Source organism: Saimiri boliviensis, chromosome 12 (genome assembly GCF_048565385.1).
Source record: "Saimiri boliviensis isolate mSaiBol1 chromosome 12, mSaiBol1.pri, whole genome shotgun sequence".
NCBI classification, from domain to species: Eukaryota; Metazoa; Chordata; class Mammalia; order Primates; family Cebidae; genus Saimiri; species Saimiri boliviensis.
Window position 1 is genome coordinate 105,018,136 of NC_133460.1, and position 6,088 is coordinate 105,024,223.

Genomic DNA, 6,088 nt, shown 5'->3' on the forward strand with positions numbered 1-6,088 from the left:
CTATGAAGTGATGAAGTTGTCTTTGTGTCCTGCGGGCCAGGAGAACCACAACCCTTTGTCCATTCTCTAAAGAGGTTAATGAGCCCAAATCTTTTTGGCCATATAAAAAAATTGACCTCACTAGCAAAGGGCTGAAACCTTTGGAGCTATCTGTAGAAGTTCAATTATATAGTGTTTATTTAAAAAACAAAGAGCAGCAGCACAACCCTTTGACAGTTTCCTGGTGTCATGGAACGTCCTTCTCCTTGCTTTTTTTTTTTTTTTTTTTTTTTTTTTTTTTTTTTAAGTAGACTCAACTCTGGAAAGGAAGTCAGCTCAATGAGATAAAAGTTCAAAGTTTCTTCAGGCTGGGCTTTCCAAAGGCCTCAGTCGGGCCCTTAACACACTTGAGCCTCCTCCCCTTTGCTCCATCACAGTGTCTGCACACAGAAGATGCAGAATGCACTGAGGGTTTGGTTTGGTTTGGTTTGGTTTGGTTTGGTTTGGTTTTTAATAATAGGAAATGTCTGGGGAAAGGGATGAAAGCCTGTAGAGAAAATAGTTGTCTCTTATCCATACTAGGGACATAGTGAAAAGCCATGAGGCAAAGCATATTGTTTTATTTATTTATTTATTTATTTATTTATTTATGATACTTTAAGTTCTGGGGTACGTGTGCAGATTGTACATGTTTGTTACATAGATATAAATGTGCCATGGTAGTGGTTTCCTGCATCCGTCGCCGTGTTATCTACATTAGGTATTTCTCCTAATGCTCTCCCTCCCCAATCCCCCCACCCCCTGCTATCCCTCCCCTAGCTCCCCAACCCCTAACAGACCCTCGTGTGTGATGTTCCCCTTGCTGTGTCCATGTGTTCTCATTGTTCAACATCCACTTATGAGTGAGAACATATGGTGTTTGATTTTCCGTTCTTGTGTCAGTTTGCTGAGAATGATGGTTTCCATGAACTCATCCTTTTTTATGGCTACATAGTATTCTACGGTGTATATGTGCCACATTTTCTTTATCCAGTCTATCATTGATGGTCATTTGGGTTTGTTCCAAGTCTTTGCTATTGTGAACAGTGCTGCAATAAACGTATGTGTGCACACATCTTTATAATAGAATGATTTATAATCCTTTAGGTATATGCCCAGTAATGGGATTGCTGGGTCAAATGGTATTTCTATTTCTAGATCCTTGAGGAATTGCCACACTGTCTTCCACAATGGTTGAATTAATTTGCACTAAAAAATGCTTTTATACCAACAGTTTAAAAGCATTCCTATTTCTCCACATCCTCTCTAGCATCTGTTGTCTCCACATTTTTTCTTTTTCTTTTTCTTTTTTTTTTTTTTTTAATTTTTCATGTGAAAGGGGCTTTCCGGCAAAAACCAGAAAGCGTGCTAGACAAATTCTAAAAGAGCTGTAACACTGTCTCCAGATTTTTTCATGATCGCCATTCTAACTGGCGTGAGTTGGTATCTCAATGTGGTTTTGATTTGCATTTTTCTAATGACCAGTGATAATGAGCTTTTTTTCATATGTCTCTTGGCTACATAAATGTCTTCTTTTGAAAAGTATCTGTTCATATCCTTGGCCCACTTTTTGATGGGGTTGTTTGCTTTTTTCTTGTAAATTTGTTTTAGTTCTTTGTAGATTCTGGATATTAGCCCTCTGTCTGATGGGTAGATTGTAAATTTTTTTTCCCATTCTGTGGGTTGTCGGTTCACTCTATTGATAGTTTCTTTTGCTCTGCAGAAGCTCTGGAGTCTCTAGGAAGTGTCTAAAAGAGAAGGATTGAGTGAAGTCATGATTTCTGATAACTTGGTCAGATAATGATTTATTTCAATTGCAGGTTTTAATATATTTCTATAAGACTCTTCTCCCAACTGTAGCAACACTAGAAGGCCTTTAAGGTTCCTTATAACTCTGGGATTTTATGGTTGTTCAAGGCCTCATAATTAATGTGAAGTTTACAGATGTTTACACTGAAGTTTACAGATGTTTAATGAAAGTGAATATGTTTTAAATTCCATTGACAAATAAATTATATAAATATTAAAACAAATACCCAGACAGAAGACTTAAAGACAACCATATCAAAACTTACATTAAATGCAAATGGCTAAACATTCCAGTTAAAATGCAGATATCATCAAGTGGGTTTATGAAAATATATTACATGTTGATGACAAGAAACGTATTTCTCTTCTAAGTATGAAAATTTGTTAAGCAAACATTAAGCATTAGAAAGCTGGTGTGGCTGTATTAATATCAGATAAAGTAGACTTTAAAAAACAGTACTGGCAGACATAAAGAGGAACATTTCTTACTGCTAGGAGAATCAGTTCTTCAACATCAAACGAAAGCTCCCAGCGAAGCAAGATGACTGAGTGGGAACCCTTCAGTGAATTCCAAAGCACAGAGCATTTTTAAGCACAATCCATTCGAATAAATCTATTTAATTGCTTAATCTTGAAAGTCAATTTACACTGTCTGTAATTTTTATGTAACTAGACAACATATCGTCTTGGTAACAAGAAAGTCTTTCAACAAAAGAGTAAAATGAGCAAAGAATGGCTTTTAATTCACTTCACTCTGAATGTGAACCCTATGACAGATATAAACCAAAAAGAAAATTCTAAGCCCCACAAGCAACTGAGTTGACTCTCCTTTTAGCCAGAGGACCCAACTAAACCTTGAAAACTAGTTCAGATCATGTCATGAAGGGGAGTGGTGAGACATACCTCAGTTACTCTCCTCCCCTGGAGTTCAGACACACAACTGACCAGCATTAACATTGAAACACAGGTCCTCTTAGTAACAATAAAGAAAAAAAATTTTTTTGTAATACAAAAATAAATTTTGTATTGTTACAAAAGAGAACAGACTCTTTGTAACAATAGGATACCAAATTCCAACCTGACTCTACTAGCATCACATGACAGGAGGGCCTTGAAAGAAACCAAAGTATTTTACTCCAAAATATACTTCTTTGACATATTTTGAAATGGCCCTGCAAAACTGTTTCTTGTGGGGGAAATTTGCGTTCTGTAGAGAATCCTCTTTCCTTACCAGGTCTTTTTCTAATCCTTAAGAGATTGGCTGAGAGTCTAGCACTTTTTAAGGGTCTGAATAGGAAACACTTGCTACCTGTTGCCTCTGGGAGTAGCCACCTATGACACCGCATCTACATAATAAGAACCATGGTCTTCACAACTCCTTATTTAATGAAAGTGAATATGTTTTAAATTCCATTGACAAATAAATTATCCCAGGCACTTCTTTATATTGATTCCAGGCCTTTAGATGATAACTCTTATGACCAATTACCAACCAGAAAATCTTTTAATCCACATGTGACCTGCAACCTCCCCCCAACCCCCCACTTTGAGTTGTCCCACTGTATAGGTATTGATTGATGTCTTAGGTTTATCTAAAACATATAAAATAAAGCTATCACACAATTGTCTTGGGCACAGTTTCTCAGGACCTCCTGAGGCCATGTCACAGATCATGATCCATAACTTGGGCAAAATAAACTTCTATGTTGATTGAGATCTGTCTCAGACATGTTTGGGTTTACATAGAGAAGCAAATAATTCAAATGAATGAACTATTGCTCATCTCAGAAGGAAGACGTTGAATTTAGTCTGCATGTGTGGTAGAGGAGATGGGTTCTCCCTGCATTCTATAGATACTTGAAAAAGCAGAAAGTATCAGAGAGAAAGAATTCCCTCTCCCTAATCCAAATAGAGGAGATGAGAATAAGCATAATGCTCTTAGGGAATTGCTCACATCTGGCATTTTCCAGTTTATATGATTTTAAGAGGATTAATAGACATTTTTCTCAAAAGAGAAAGTGAATGAAATTCTCTAGAACAACAGCAAAACCAGAGTAACTAAGGTAGAAAAGAATGTAGCCCAGCAGCAGATTCTAATAGACCCACACTTGGAGGACAAGTGAGAGCTCAGGACAGAGAGTGCAGAAGCAGAAGAGAGAGATGGAACCTTAGAGCTAAGGAGAAGGCAGAGAAAGTCAAAGTGTCAAAAAGTGAAAGAGGTTCTAAGGGAGAAAAGGCTAGTCATCATCAAAGTTAGGCAGGGAGTACAGGACCACAGTCTAACCACATTTACAAGAAACTCCAAAGCCTTCACCAGCTCAGGAATTTAATGAGGAAACTAAAGGAGTGATATGACCCGGTGGAAACAAAACCCAGACTGACACCTAAACCCAGGTGTCACCACATTGGTTTCCTGTGACAATTGTAGCAAATGACCACAAACTGGTTGAGGACAACAGAAATTTATTCTGCCATAGTTCTGGAGGCCAGAAGTTCCAGATCAATGTATTGGTAACCTTGGTTCCATTTGGAGGTGGAATCCATTCCATATCTCTCTCCTAACTTCTGGAGGCTGTCAGCAATCTTTGGTGTTCTTTCCTTTACAGAAGTACATCTCTAATCTCTGCCTTTATCTTCATATGGTCCTCTTCTCTGTTCCTCTGTGTTGCAAATCTTCCTCTCCCATCTCTTATAAGGATACCAGGCATTGGGTTTAAGGCCCACCTGAAATTTAAGATGATCTCATATTGAGATCTTTATTTTAATTTGAATTATATCTGCAAAACCTGTATTCAAAATGAAATCATAATTCGAAGTTCCGTGAATTTGGGAGGTAGAGGGGATGTTATTCAACTCACTATATCAGTTAACTCCAAGGTGAAAGGAACTGATCCAAACTACGTTATGCTCCAGGGGTCTCAAATTTTAATGTGCATGTGATTACCTGGGGATCACATGCAGATCCTGATTCAGTAGCTCTGAGAGATAGCTGAGAATCTATACTTCTGCAAGTTCTTAGGTAATGCCAGTGCTTCTGATCTAGATAATTCCGAGTAGCCAAGATATAGTTATCTATGCGGAAAGGTATACAATTAGTGGGCTTTGCTTAACGTAGCTCCCAGTAAAGCTGGTGTGGCCCACCGATTGTTTGGAAAACAATTCCAAGTGCTTATGGGTGAAAAGTAAGAAATAAAGAGAAATCTGAGTGTGAGCCAAACTGTTTTCCCTGAATAAGAAACAGCAGGTGGGGAGATGGCCGTGTGATCTTTGCTGTGCCCTTCAATCTTCCTAAAAATTACTAGACTGACACACGCCTCTCGCTAGTGAGTCACATGGAAAGCTTGAAAGTGCAGAGCTTTGAGACCAGATTGGTGTAGAGAAGAACAAATGTCGGAGGCAGAAGTCCCTGAGAGGGACTTGCAGAAATCGGGAGAGAGGAGATATTAGGGCTCATGTGACTTGTGATATTGAAAGCTTAAACCTTTAATAAGTAACAGAAGTATCTGAGAAGGAAGAAGGCATCTGCTGGGAACTGGGTAATATCTGCTAAGTTCCCATGGAAATGGCCCTCTGTGTGGTAGAATATGAGCAATTCTGCCTCTGGCTTCATCATTGTTTAGAGTGTTTTATCCGTAAGTCAGAAATTTGGTCGTATGTAAATATGAACTTAAAGTAGTTAATTGAAAGTAATGGATAGTGAAGCTTGAGTCTCAATATTTCAAAATCAATATCCCATCTCAGTTATCAGAAGGGACACTGCAGTCACCTAGCCAACTTTTAGACTTGGTTCAATCCAAGAAATCTTACAAAATTAATTTGCCTTCTTAAAATAAAGCACTTTTCACAGAGAGAGTTGTGAGGTATGGAAATGAAGGGTTGACTTTTGCCATAATAACACTGAAGGTCTCATTTTACTCTGGGAATGCTGAACTTAAACTGAGCTTGTTACCCTAGAAAATAGTGATTACAAATGCTAATCCCCTGCCCCTTTCCTTTATGTTCTGGAACTGGCATACTGCAGGGAACCATCCTTCCCCATATGACTTAGGCAAGAATCATAGACGACCCACTTGTTCACCTGTGGCAAAGTCAGGTAGAAACCTTTCAGATTTTCATTCTTTGGCCTCATAAATGAATAGCTGAGCTGTCTGTGATCAATCCAAACAAAATCCTCGTCAACCAGGCTTTGGCGAAGATTCTCTCCTTGCCCCAGATCCCTGAATTTTGACCCACTCTTAACCTGAGCCAGCACATATCTCCC

The 6,088-nt window shown here is 38.5% G+C and overlaps 1 non-coding gene across 1 annotated transcript; it reads right to left on the minus strand.

The window, feature by feature from the left end:
- Positions 1-1,355: 1,355 nt before the first annotated feature.
- Positions 1,356-1,417, minus strand: LOC120362629 (U7 small nuclear RNA). The gene has a single exon (XR_005578480.2). It is a non-coding gene; the product is annotated as a U7 small nuclear RNA (small nuclear RNA).
- Positions 1,418-6,088: the final 4,671 nt, after the last annotated feature.